Source organism: Juglans microcarpa x Juglans regia, chromosome 1S (assembly GCF_004785595.1).
Source record: "Juglans microcarpa x Juglans regia isolate MS1-56 chromosome 1S, Jm3101_v1.0, whole genome shotgun sequence".
NCBI lineage: Eukaryota > Viridiplantae > Streptophyta > Magnoliopsida > Fagales > Juglandaceae > Juglans > Juglans microcarpa x Juglans regia.
This window is the reverse complement of record NC_054595.1, coordinates 3,742,080-3,757,554: the sequence shown is the minus strand read 5'-3', so window position 1 is coordinate 3,757,554 and position 15,475 is coordinate 3,742,080.

The window sequence follows — 15,475 nt, the reverse complement described above, 5'->3', positions numbered from 1 at the left end:
AAAAATATTGGTGTTTCTGGCTTGGCCTCGTAACCATGGACCAAATTGATATGATGCTTGTTTTCCACCTTTTTGATCAGGTCGCACCCGCGTGCAACTTTTTCCCTTGTGATAAAGCACACCGCATTGAAAACAAAAGCTTTGCAATCTTTCATATTTGAAGGAGATTCAATGTTGCTTTTTGCCTAACATCAGCCATTTCCCTCACAACAAAGGTTTAGGGAGATCCACAGCTACCCTCACCCTGAGACACCTCCCTCATGCACGTCCATCTGCCTCTGCTTCTACCCAGATGACATGATCAATGGAAGCTGCAAATTGTTCCCTGAAACCTTCTGTCATGGTTACTAGTGTGAGGTTATGAAGCTGAACCCAAAAAGGTTCAAAACGAAAATGCAGTGCATTTATAGAGACCGTGTCATCCACTTCCATCATGGTGAGGAGATGTCTATCGAAAAACCATGGTCGTCCACTTAGTACCTTCTCTTTATCAACCAATTTCTGGAATTCGATCAGAAAACATTATTCTCCCAGCTCCTTAAAAGTAACCCACCCTTCCAATTTCCATATTTGTGACATTGTGATCCTAAAACCTTCATTGTTGACTCCCTTCTCGAATAAGGCCTTCCCCACTATACAGTAGTTGCCCTGTCTCTCATCCTCTTTGGTGTTCTCCTGCTTGACATGGAAGAAAGAGCTTTCTTCTTTGGATAAATGTAGTCTCTCCCATCGTGTTGCCAAATCTTCTGCCTCCATTAAATCCAAAAGCCAAGAAACAAGATCACAGAGAGTGAGACTTTATCCTTTGAAGAATCAAAGGCACTGAAACCTCACGCTTTCTCCCCAGAGAAAGGCAAGGCACTCTCGTCTCCGTCCTTTACAAAATCGGCAAGGCACTCTCGTCTCCGTCCTTTACAAAATCCATTGTGAATACTATTAAAAGATCTTGATATTTACTATTTATTATTTAGTATTTCTTTTTTTTTTAATTTATTTCCCTGGATATCAGGGCTTCAGTAGCTCATTAGCCTCATTTCATCACATCACATTGCCAAAGATTTGATCAACGCTCTGAGAAAAAGTGTCAGCTTCTGACAAAAAAATAATTATGAAATTTTTTGTGTCAGACGATTTATTGAAGTTGGTATCATTTTAATTTGAGATTTTCTATTTATTATCCCTACACACTAGGGATGTATAGGAACAGACTGGCCGTCACAACGAGAATCGGCTGCCAAATTCAATAACTGGTCAAAACTGATTGAGAACCTATCAACTGGCAGTTGGAATTTCTCGTGTAGAGTAGAGTCGCCGCCACCCACCGCTACGAATCTCTTATAATGTCTTCTTATAGTTTTTTATATAGTGATATTTAAGAAATATAAATAGCCTTCTTTGAATGTGTTCTTTCTATTCTATCCGTTCTTTCTATTGGTGAATCACTTTCTTATTGAGCTTCTTGTTAGTTTCTTTCACTTTCACCGTTCTTTTATTTATCCTCTACTTTCTTGTATGTTTAATTATTCATTCTCATGTTAAAACGAATTCTATTTGTTTATTAATAATGTTATTATATGTTGTTACTATCATCATTTTATCCCTAGAATATCCTCTTGTTTGAAAAAAATAGCAATACTTTACTAACTTCCTTCTCGTCTATTTAAATTCCTTTTTTTTTGGTGGTTATCCATTCAATTAAAACTTCTTTTCGTAATAATATAATTATTATTATTCACGTATATGCAATTTATTTGTAATTAGTAAGCTTGGCTACAGCGAAGCGCTTACCAATTTGATAGGGAAATGCATCCACTTGTTGTCATTTCAGATGTGATAAAATAGCCAAGATGATTGCCTCCATCAAACCCGGGTAGAATTACAAGAGTGGAAAAGGTGATTGACTCTAAGTAGTTATTCGGTAAATATTACAGTTTTAGCTAATTTCTACCTTCTCATAGCACTAGTAGCAGACTCAATAACGTTTGGTCAAAATTTAACTAGAAAATTTATTTTTATAAATTTAACCGGTTACTTTTTAACAATATCAAATAATAGACTCAACAAATCTATCATTATTTTATTAAAATATTGATTTTGACTTTTTTTATTTATTTTAATTTTAATTGTAATTGGATACAAATAGTCTAACACACCCGTTCTGGGATTTCTAAGTCTGCTAAAGCTTGAAAAAAAAACACACACACACATCTGACACATCTGTTTATGTTTTTATTTCAAGCTATATTTTGGCAATGGGAGCAGAAGATCACCGTTTTTCTCTTTCGGCGAGGTAAAACACACCAGTTTTTATTTCAAGATTCCAAACCGCACAGAGATTGGATTGGCATTATCTGGAAAAGAAAACAGAAAAAATAAAAAGAACAAGGAAGCAAATCAGGAAAGATGAATATTTTATGATGAAAATAATATTTGGGTTGTGAAAATATTGAAAGCAAAAATTATTGCTGCTTTGTTGAGTCTACTACCGTCCCTTATGCACTAAATTTTGATTTTTTTAACCCACTACTAGTACTTTTATAGCCTCCGTTTAGTCAAAAAGAAAAATCAGGTCCAACTTTTCCATTTTCTTTATCACTAAACTATGCCTTATTTTTTTAACCAATTAAAAGATGCGTTTTTAATTTTTAACCAGGTGCTATGTGAAGAGCGCATCACGTAGCTCCTCACTAGTGCGTGTATATATATTTATACTATATATAATAAGTGTGGATAGCTATAAATAGTGATTTTGTCCTCCTCCATGTAGCTGTCTATTTTTTGTGTGTTTTCTCATTTTTATCCCTCTGTTTTAGTGTTTTTATCCGTTTAACTGGGGGTATATTGGCCTTTTGGGATATTTTAGTCTTTTTATATTTTCCTTTCCCGAGATATATACTTCAATTTTAACTTAAAACCATCTCTCTCTCTACCTTTATTGTTCGATCTTAACTCTCTCTCTGCCTTTTCCCTTCCCGAAAGCTCTCTCTTCTCTCTTCTCCGAAAGCGACGCTCTGTCTTCTCTCTTTGTCTACATCTGAGTCGTCTTCTCGCGGCTTATCTCTTCTCTGAAAGCGACGCTCTCTCTCTTTGGCTTCTCTCTCTGGTTTTTTTTTTTTCCTTTTCGGTGCTATTGGTTTGGGGATTTTACAACGGTTTGCTGGATTTTTTTTGGGGGTGCCGTTCGTTTGGGGATTTTACATGGGTTTGCATGTTGGGTGTTGTTTGTTTGCGAGGAAATAAAGTTTTCTCTTCGTATTTGGATGTTGTGGGTTTGGATGTTGTGGGTTTTTTGTATTTATTTTATTTTTTACAAAAAAATTAACTTTTTTCTTCAGATTTGCATGTTGCAGGCTTGCATGTTGTGGGTTTTTGTGTTTTTTGTGAAAAAATATATTTTTTAATTTGTGGGTTTGTTAGGTTTTTTTGTATGTTGTTTGCTGTTTATTTTTTCGTGTTTTTGGTTTCGTTGATGGTTTTTTTTTTGTGATTTCGTTATTTACAGATTTTTTAAGAGATGTAGTTTTTTTGGTTGTTTGATTTTTTTTCCTTCAGATTTGCATGTGGTGAGTTGTCCTATGGGTTTGCATGTTGTTTGAGCTTGGTTTTTTTGGTTGTTTGATGGATTTTTTTTCTTTTTTTGTGTATTTACATGTTGTGAGTTCTCTGTTTTGAGTTTTCTCTCTTCGGGTTTGTTATTTGTAACATTAGGTTTGTCTTCGTTGATTTTTTTTCTTGTGGATGTGTATATTGTGAGTTATTTTTTTCTCCTCGTTGATGGTTTGTCTTCGGTTTTTTTGGTTGTTTGATGGTGGTTTTTTTTTTTTTTTTTTTTTTTGTGGATTTTGCATGTTGTGAGTTCTCTGAATTTGGGTTTTCTTTCTGTGTTTGTTATTTGCAGCGTTGGGTTTGTCTTTGTTGATTTTTCTCCTGTAGATTTGCATATTGTGAGTTATTTTCTATTCTTTGTTTTTGTTATCCAAATGTTTTTTAAAAAATATATTTTTTTTTTTTATGTTTGATGGGGTTTTTTCTCTGTAGATTTGCATGTTGTGTGTCGGAGGTTTTTTTTAGTTGTGTGGTTAGATGGAAGTCAGTTTATGTTTGGTTATTTGCTTTCCTTTTGTATGTTATTTGCTTGCATGTTATGGTTTTTCGGACTTTTTCTGCATTGCATGTGTGTTATTAATTTTTTATTTGTTTTCCTTTTGTATGTTATTTGCTTACATGTTGTTATTTTTTTGGCTTTTTCTGCACTGTATGTAAATTTTTGGGCTATTTAGTTTGAGGATTGTGTTTGTAAATTTTTTTCATTTATGTATAAATCTTTAGTAATTTTTTGTTATAATTTTATATATAGTATGGAACTGATTTTAATAAATAGATTTCCTATATATAACTGTTTTATATTATTTTTATTTTATTAAATTGTTGTCTTTTTCATTTGATGATATAATGACTAATTGGTTTTGGCCTTTTGACTAACTGATTTTGGCCTTTATTTAAGGTTGGCATCCCCTTTTTTACAACATTTTGTAATTTTTTTGTATTATTTTATTATTTTTTATTGTGAATATATTCATTTTTTTCCTATAGATTTGCATGTTGTGCGTCGGAAGTTTTTTTTGGTTGTGTAGTTAGATGGAAGTCAGTTTATGTTTGATTATTTGTTTTCGTTTTATATGTTATTTACTTGCATGTTGTGGTTTTTGTGACTTTTTCTGCACTATATGTGTGTTATTAATTTTTTATTTGCGTTTATTTTGTATGTTATTTGCTTGCATGTTGTGGTTTTTCTGACTTTTTCTGTACTGCATTTACGTTATTAATTTTCTGCACTACATGTAAATTTCTTGAGCTATTTCTGGCTTTTTCTATACTCAAGTCATTATTAATTTATCTATACTATATATAATAAGTGTGGATAGCCATGAACAGTGATTTTTTTCATTCATGCAGCTGCTCATTTTTTGTGTGTTTTCTCCCTTTTCTCCCTCTGTTTTAACATTTTTGTTTGTTTAACTCGGGATATTTTGGTCTTTTTTCCTTTTCCTTCCCCAAGATATATGCCTCGGTTTTAACTTAAAATAGTCTCTCTCTCTCTCTCTCTCTCTCTCTCTCTCTCTCCCTTTATTCTTCGGTTTTAGCTCTCTCTCTGCCTTTTCTTTTGATGCATTTTTTAAGTTCTGCTTCATTTATTTTTTTATTCAGTTGTTCATGCTTTTTTTTCCCCTCTTTGAATATATGCACTTCATTATTTAGTTCTTTGAAGGAATTTGGACAGTGTGTGTTGTGGATTTGGATATTATGGGTTTATATATTTAGTTTTTTGTTTCATGCATTTTTTAACTTATTCATTTTTGGAGGATTTACAAAGGATGGGAATAACGCAACAGAAAAAGCCATTGTTAGATGCTAACATGTACTATAAATATATTTTCCTGTAGTAACTTTAGAAAATATAATTGTTAACTATGAACCGGGAACGACATATTCTATATTTTGATTTGTTAATAAAAATACTTTTATAAATTGTGATTCTATTGTTGATTTTTGTTTCTCTTTGAATTTATGTACTTGATTGGTTTAATTCTTTGAAGGAATTTCTTTTCAACTTTGATTCATTTTGTTTTGTGGAGTTTGAGTTGTGTGAAGTTATTTTTTTCAGGTACAATGCAGTGTTGCATTTTTCTGTTTATATAGGGACGGTTTGGTTTTTTTTAGAGGGGCTGTAGGTTTTGCTTTAATGGGGCCTATTGATATGGCAGGGTAATCCTCACTTGGATGGCCATATTACAGTCTGTGGTACTTTCCGCAGAAGACAATCGGGGTTTGGGTAGGGTTTTGCAGCCATTCGATGCGAATGGATCCTTGCTTTAAGACTTGCATTTTTTTTTTTGTTATTTTCTCGTTGTCGATGATGCACTTCATTCTTCTAAAAAGAGGTAAGTGGGTTTTTGTCCGACTGTCCCATGTTTGTGGTGTTATTTTTTTTTTTTTTTTTTGCAGAAATTTTGATGAAAGATATAATTCTTTGTTTTTACTTTAAAAGACTATGATCTTTTATCATTTAATGGATAATATTTGTTTGTTTGTGGAAGAAATATATGGATTCTTTTCGTTTGCTATACCATGAAAGATAATTCCACTTTGTTTTTTTAAGATTTAAAGATGTTTTTTTTTTAAAGGCAGGTTCAAGTGAGTGTTTTGATGCACTTCACTTGTTGCAATCAACTCTGATGGCAGTGTCATGTCTAAGACACGGGAATTTTTTTTGTATTTCATTGCTTATTATTATTATATTGGTTACGTGATGTTGTTTTTTTTTTTTTTTTTTTTTTGTTTGTATATTTTTTCATTTGTTTATTTTTTGTTGCAATGTTAGGGTTTTTTATTTTCCTGTGATTTTTTGCTGTCTTTCTTTTTGAAGTTTTTTTTTTTTTTTTTTTTGTCATTTGTAGTTGTTCTGTTTTTCCGTCTCTTATGCTGCAATATTTTTTTAGGTATATTTAGCAATTTAAAGTTTTTATATTTTGACCTGTCATTCTGTTTGCTCTAAAAGAAAAGAATTTAAATGATGAGGATTTTCAAAAAATGATGAAATTTTTTACCATTGTTGTCTATAGTAATGATCTTCAAATAAAAGAGGAAATTGTTATGGTGTTATTTCATGATTTGATAAAAATCCTCCTTATTTATGTTCTTTCTATTCGGATTAACAATTTGATGAGTAGGATGGTGTGTGGTGTATGCTTTGGTTTCTATGTTATGGTTGTTGTATGATATATTCTTGCAATCGGATAAAAGATAACATTTGTTATTCTGTTTGTTCAAAAATAAAGAATTTAGATGATGAGGGTTTTCATGAGATGATGAAGTTTTTTAGTGTAATTGCTTGCAGTGATAATCTTCAAATGAAAGAAGTTGGTCTTATTCCATCATCTGATGAAAATCCTCTTTATTTGTGCTTTTTGTATTGGAATTAACAGTTTGATAAAAAAACCTTGATCATTGTTTTGTTTGAATTTTTTATTTATTAACTATCAAATGCTGTTATGTGAACATGAAAGTATAAAAATTGTGCTGTTATGTAAATATGAAAGAATTAGAATTCTCTGTTATTTAGTTTTAAGGTTTTTTTTTTTTAGCTTTCCATTGTTTTGTTTGATCTTTTTATTTTTTAACATATTTTTGTCCTACCTGTAATGGTTCATTTGTTCTTAAGAATCATTTTGTGAATAATTGATTTATTTTTTATTTTTTGGTTTAGTATTGATATACAATTTTTTATTTGGAATTTATAGATATTACTATGATTGTGGTATGAGCTTTGGTTATTGTTTAGGACTTAAACCAAACTACATTTTGTGAGCTTATATCAAGCTTCTTTTGCATATATTATTTGTTTTTTTTCACATTTGATTTTTTTTTTCCAATTAGGTTATAACTTTTTATTGTTATATGATTTATAAATTTGTAAGAAAATATAATTTTTTTTTATAATGCAATTATGTTATTTTTATTTCTATCTATATATATATATATATAATGATCATATATATTTTGTCTCCGGTGGGCAAAATGAAAACCTAGAATGCATGTGGATGAGAACGTGCATGGTGGCTACTGCGTTGAGACACTACTCATAGTTGGTAGAATTGGTTATTATGCGTGAGTTGTATTCTAACGTGTCACACTGCTGCATAAGTGGAAAACCGTAGTGAAAGATGAGGGAGAAGTCCACGTGCATGCAGCTTATAGACGAGTCTGGATGTTGGATAATGTGATAGAATTTTTAGTTTTAAATAAAAGTTTAAAATATTATTTTTTAATATTAATATTATTTTGAGATTTAAAAAAGTTAAATTATTTATTATATTTTATATAAAAATTTAAAAAAATTATAATCATGAGATGATATAAAAATTTTGTATTTCATCCCACTCACCGAACATATCTAAATCGGCTTAGGCCTTGGATTGGAGGGTTTTCACTTAGGTCCTTGTTTTGGGTTCTAAAAAGGTAAGCCAATCTTAAATTATAAAGTGAGCTCATCTCTCCTAATAAGCATTTTCGGGCTTATAAAATAATTATTAGGTTTAATCCTAATCAAATATAAGCATATTTGGTTCATAAATATTAATTAAAATTAAAATTATCTTTCAAATCAAATAATACCACGTCATTGGTGTACGGTGTAATCGTATTCAAATAGAATTATTTTAATTTGTAACATTTATATTTGTGGATGCAGATTTTATAAATATCAAGAATATTTTATAAATATAATCATTTAATACTCAATCTCTGTCACGATTACAACATTAATTCACATGTACCAAGTTTTACCCAAAAAGCATTCTCTCCCATTTCAGAAAAAGATAGAGAAAATTTTGGGCCGAAAATAAATTTATTTCTTCACTTCAGCCCGTCGCATTCTCTTTCGCAGTGCCAACAATAACGCCTTCCCAAATGGAAATGGTCTTTATTTAGATATGGACTTGGGATGAGTACCCAAAAAAAAAAAAACTTGAGGATCTTGACTACGCTTTAAGGTTTCGTTTGGATCATCAATTCATTTCAACTTATCTCAATTTATTATTATAATTTTTTCAAATTCCAACATAAAATATAATAAACAATTCAACTTTTTCAAATTCTAAAATAATAATAATATTAAAAAATAATATTCTAATAATATTTTATCATCTTAATTCAACTCACTCATCTCATAAAGTAGATAAACCAGCATTCTTATCTCATAATGAGATAAGAATATTCTTGATTTTCTATAATTTTTTTTAAGAAAAACCAGCATTCTTCATCAAGTAGATAAATGTTGGCATTCAATCAGTACAAAGGAGAAAATATAGAGGGAGTCATGTCTTTCGTGAAGAAAATATTGTGGCTGATTTTTTAACTAAGCAGAGAGCTGAGCATGTAAAAATGGACTGCATTGAAGACAAAGATATTTTGCCCAGTAAGCTGAGGGGTCTTCTTCGCATGGACAGAATTGGAATTCCTTATTTGTGAATTTCGTAGTGAGGTATTTGTTTAATTGCATCTGTTTTTCTCTGTTAATTTTCTTATTGGTGTGAGCTGACGTTTATTTGTAGGCTATTTTTCTTATTTATTAAGGTTTGATTTATTGTTTATTTGTAGGCTATTTTTCTTATTTATTAAGGTTTGATTTATTGTTTATTTGTAGGCTATTTTTCTTACTTTTTAAGGTTTGATTTATTGTTGATTTATATGTAATCCTTTGATATTTGTCTATTGGTTAAATATTTTAGGTTTTATTGGTGCTTGAATTTTGGTACTTTATGATTATTTGTAACCCCCAACTGTCCATATGTGACCATAGTTTTGTATTTGCCACATTCTGTGTCAGAAGCTTCTTAGCATCTTCAATAAGGCTTCCAAAGCAGCTAGTATCCAGTCCCCTAGTCCATATTGCTTTCACCACTTGGATAGCATCTCCTTCTAATATAAAATGGTTCATACCGAGAGCTTTGCAAAATCGAATGGCTTCAGCCATACCCCTTGCCTCTACTTCTGCAGGGGAAGTATAATAAATCAAAGGTTTCTTTTTAGTTGCAAGGACTTCCCCTCGATAATCTCGAATGACCACACCAATGCCAATCTTTTCAGTTGTTTTTTAATAGCTACATCCCAATTTACCTCAACCCAATCATGCATAGGAGATTCCATGTTGCCATGATGACTTGATCTGGTCTATGACTCCCGGTTTGATGCGCATTTGCCCTTTGATAGTTTTCATAAGCTAACTGAGCATGATCAAAGAGTATTTGAGGATGCAAAAAAGTACATTCATGAATCAGATTATTTCTTCTATACCATATCGCCCACGTCATAATTGAAACCAATTCAAGTATAAATTGAGTAACCTTTGGTAGCAGTTGTTAAAAACTGACTCCAAAATCATCTGCACAGAATGAAATTCTCTGAATTTTCCTTCCTACAAGCATCCAGACATCCTTGGCTGAAGGACAAGTTCACGGAATATGTCCAGTTGATTCAACTTCGGTCATGCAGATTGGACAAAAATGTCTTTAACCACATTTCTTTTGCACAAATTTAACATGGTAGGATCAAGAGAATCTGTATAGGCTCGCCAGAGAAACCTTTTAATTTCATTCGATATGTTAAGGTACCAAATCTTCTTCCACAAGATGCCATTATATCTACCTGTAGAGGACTCATCATGAAACCTTGTCTTTATATGTTGCTGTAGGTGATATGCATTTTTCACTGTGAAGATGTACATTTCCATTCAAGCTTATCTTCACAATCTTCAACACTTACAAGCAGGATATAAATGATCCTTGCTTCTTCCTCATAAAAAACATCCTTGATCATCTGAGTGTTCCACCATCCATTCTCTTTATCTACAAGATCTGCTACTGCTGCATCTTCCTGAAGCATCTTAACTGAAGATTGTATTCTGCGTGAGTTCTCTTGGCACCCTTTATCCTTCCATATCTTGATTTTTCACCCATTTCCAACTCTCCAGATATGACCTTCCTTGAGTAATTCAACTGCCGACCTCAAGCTCCTTCATGCAAAAAAAGATCTATAGCCTTGGTTAGACAGCAGGAGATTAGTATTTAGAAATTACTTTGCTTGAAAGATCCTAGCTGATAAAGATTCTGGGTTTGTTAAAAGCACACTGATTTTATGAAATAATCTATGGTAGAATTAGCTTCAACCTATTTGCAATTACTTTAGGAACAATCTTGTAAAGTACATTGCACAAACTAATAGGTTTGAAATCAAACTTTTTGTGGACTACTGATCTTAGGGATCAAAGTTACGTAGTGAAATTGATTGCTTTGGGACTGACAGTTGAGTTTAAGATAGAAAGAATTGCAGCACTCACCTGATCTGTTCCTACCACATGCCATAATTTTTGATAAAACCAAGCTGCAAAACGATCAGGGCCAGATGCTTTTAGAGGTTACATTTGAAAGAGACCCTTTTCAACCTCTTCAACAAAAAAAGGTCTTGATGATTCAACATTCCTTGTTGGAGTCACCCTCGGATCAACTGCTTGCAAAACATTCAGTGATATTAACAGGATGTGATGTAGAGAATAAATCTTGATAGTATTTGGTGAAAGCTTCCCCTATTGCTTTTGATCTAGTATGACTAAAGCCTTCTTCGTCCATAACCTTTGAGATAAAGTTCCTTTTCCTTCGCTGATTTGCACAATGATAGTAGAATTTTTTTTATAATACGATCCCAATTATGTAGCCAAGTCATTTTGGCTATTTGTTTTCCACTTGAGTTGCTCCCTGTTAACATACCTTCCACTTCTTCATTTACTGGTTTGAAATCTTTGACATTATCTGCATTACATGACTATTGTTAGTGCTCCATTTGTGTTATCTTTTGCTGTAAAATCTGACCATTTCTTTCAATTTGCTTTTGCTCCAGATCTCTAAACTACCCATGCAGTGTTTTAGCATTTTACAAATCTGCACTAATCCCCTGTCTGGTATAGTATCTTTGCTCCAAATTGTTCATAAAACATCTTTACAATTATCAAAAGTTTCCCAGCTAACTTCACGTAGATGAATTTTCCATGATCTCCTTTTGTGAAAGGTTTCCTCTACAATAGAAATTAAGATAGCACAGTGGTTAGAAGAAAAATTTGTCACAACAGTCACGTTCCCAATGCCAAAATGAAAGACGCCAATTTGTATTATTTGTTGCCCAATCCATTCGCTCTTTTGTGGGAAGTGCTGTCATTTTTATTATTAGACCATGTATATCTTCCACCAGAACAACCAAGATCACTCATATTGTATTCCTTCAATACATCTCTAAGAGCAACCATATTTTGTTTGTCATGCACTTTGTTTTGCACCTCCAGATTTCTCATTGTGGTACATAATCTCGTTAAAATTACCAATATAGAACCACATCTGTAGCTTTAGTTGATTGAGATATCCAAGTATATTCCATCCTTTCCTTTCTATTCTCCACCTCTAGATGCCCATAAAAACAAGTTAGCATCCGTCCTTCTCTCCCCACTCTCTCATTTATCTAAGAGATAATGTATCTCATGGAAAAACAAGTAATTTCTATCTTCCACAAGAGGGCTAGCCCACCACCTTTACCCACGCCATCAACACAGAATATTGAGTCAAAACCCAATTTGTTTTTCAGTTTCTCAACACTATTAGTTTGCATCTTTGTTCCATAAGACGCTAGGCTTCATTTCCTTAACCGTATATACGGTCAATGTCTCAAACTGTGCAACGGCTGCCAAGCCTTCGATAATTTCAACTTAGTACGTAGCCTTATTTCTCCGATCCCGGCAGGGTTGCTTATGCCGATATCAATTGGGTTGGACAACCAACCCATTTTTTTTTCTTTGCAACTTCTGTCTTACTCTCAGCAAAAGATGCGGATTCTTGTAGTGTAAGTTTCCTCTTCCCATGGATGATATCAACTATATCGCAAGTGAATACTGTAGACTGCATGCTTACCTCTATCCCATCACTTCCATTTGTTGATAGATTGAATTTCACGCCAACAACCTGCCCAAAAACTTCTCTTCCTGGTGCATATCTTGAGTTTTTGAAAAACATTCATCCACTTCTTCAACAGTCTCATCGAATACAGGTACAATCAAATGGTATTGCTCATAATTCTGATACATGATTCCATGTCGGTAGCATCATTCGTTACCAATTTATGATCTTTTTTCTACTATCCTTGTATCCATCCCAACACTTGTTTATCCTGTTGTTTCCCGCCTTGGAGTGCTCCTTTGGTTGGTTGACTAGTCATATCTACGTGCAAGATGGCAATCATCCGTAATAGTTGGGCCCATTCGCATTGATGCCACTTCTCCCTTATCTTGACACGGTGTAGTAGTTATGAACCGTGTCTAAACTGTCCAGCCAGTTGTAACAATTAAACTGCTTGCCTGAAGAACTCATCCCTTGAAGTTGAATCCTAAGTTCCATTATTCCTCCGAGATACACTATCATAGCCGATGGTCATAGCACGTAACTCAGACCCATATTGAAGTTGTCGTCCTTTTTCATGACTCTACCCCAAACTTGTAGTCTTGCATCTATCTGGACCACGTCGAATGATCCAACATTTAAAACAGAAGCGTGGAAGCCTATCATATTTGAGATTGACAAGAAATATAGAATGCCTCGTCAGAACTAGCATTCTACCCCTCACCAGATAATATCACTACGACTAAAATGGCCTTTTGCGTTCAATTCTTAATTTCCGTCATTGCATAAATTGCTGCGACAAAAAAGTTATTTCATCTTTGTTAAAACCGTCGCAAATTAACAACACAAATGGTCAAATTTAGTAATGTGAACAGTGTAAATTACATTTGCGTCGATTTATTTGTATTTGCATCGTATTTATACTGACGCAAAAAAAAAAAAAAAAAAAAAAAACTAGCAAGCTCCATTTGTTAAGCGGCTATTTCACTGAATCGCAAAAAATAATTCATACCTCTAGTTTTCTAATTCCATGCATGATTCCATTATCAATTCTCACCTACATAACTTGAATATTTGCATTCTCTGTTCTATATTAGTTGGCCACCTTGAATTGTTGTATTTCTTGCTTAGATGACTGCAAGATGATTGGGCATCTTCATACTATAGTTTGGGAAATTGAATTTTCCACTTTACCATCACTACATGCCATTTGTTTGATTAAATTCTCGTAAACCATGTTTAATTCTGATCCAAGGGAAATGTATATAGTTTCTTTATAGCCATAGCATCATAGGGACATGAATGAGCTTGTTGTAGAAAATTATGTTTCTATTGGTATTCTGGAGGATGTGTTTTGAGACGAGATGGAGCCTCCTTTTATAGTGGGTAAATGTTCATTCACCAACTAATGATCACTTGTCACAAGGTTAGGGTCAAACATTTGCAAATTTTGTTTTTATGCCCAGCATCTTAGTTGGACGTTAATTTAATTTCTTTGTTGCACCTTGATCATCTATGTTAAGCTAGCATTATCATGTCTTCATTTTCTATGAACAACCTAACTATGTAAACTAAATTCAGCAATATATATATAGATAAGACTATTTAAAACTTCAAATGGCACTCACATAGTATAAAAATGCTTCATATCATCCAATGATGTTATTATAAAATCTATTAAAATTCTCTTCATCTCATACATTTCCATGCATTTAATATAAATTCAACCTGAGAAGCCACTTGTATATGGTTCAAATCTTGAACTCAACCACTTTCAATTTGGAACTATTATTTGAACTCAACCACTTTCAATCCAGATTCACAAGTTGAGTTCCTTCTTTATTATTTATTTTTTATCTCATAATTTTTTAATATGAGCATCTAGTAACTTGTATGCGTTGAGGGTAATTGGAGCAACTAGTTTAGGGGCATTTTTCCAAAAGTTTTTCATCAATTGGATGTCATCATTATAGCTATAATTTTTTAAGACAATTAGCAAGTAACATGATTTAAATTTTAAAATGCATATTAATTAATATCCTTGCCCCGAATTCCATTAATTTCATTTGGTCCAGAAACTAATTATAATTCAAAAACGTACTTAAGCATATATGTGGTGGTTATCACTACATTAGTTCCAGCACATTATAGTGATTTTATGAGTCCATATTCAACGGTTAGTATTTTATTCAATATTAATCATGAACTGCAATTTTCGGGTAGATTCTAGTAGAGCATGTATGTGGCCATTGAAAACCGATAGCATCAACGATAGATTTTTTTTTTATTTTTATTTTTTTGCAGTAGAGACCCAACCAATATACAATCTATTATGTCGAATCACATATGCTTGATGTTTTTCCTAATTACCCAGTTCATAATCATTTATGTTGCATATCATTAGATGGATAAAAGTTGGATGCATGCCAGAGATAGGTTTAGGTCAACAGAATATGTCCAAAGGGTTAGACAGTTTCTCACAATGGCTGGAGCTCACATTGACAGAAACAATTGAGTAAGATGTATGTGTTGAAGATGCCTTAATTTCTTGTTTCTTCCTATCAATGAGGTGGAAGGACATTTATTAATTACAGGGTTGGATCCAAATTACACAGAATGGATATTTCATGGGGAGCAAGAATGTCTGAATTTTAATGAAAACGTTGGAGAGGATTTTGTGAAAATGGTGACGATGGTTACATTGATGACATCCATGAAATGTAAGGTGATATTTATGCCGCTACACCTATAGGTGTTGACGAAGAGATGGTTGCACATAGTGGGGGTCCTAGCTTGATCAACTAGAATCAACCATTTTTGAGAAACTATTGGAAGATGCTCGGCGTCAATTTCATCGTGGTTGCATAACCTTTTCAAAACCAGCATTCATTATGAAGTTGCTCCACATCAAAACAGTTGGTGGCTGGGGTGTAAAGTCCTTTGGCATGCTTATTAAACTTTTGAAGACTGCTTTCCCT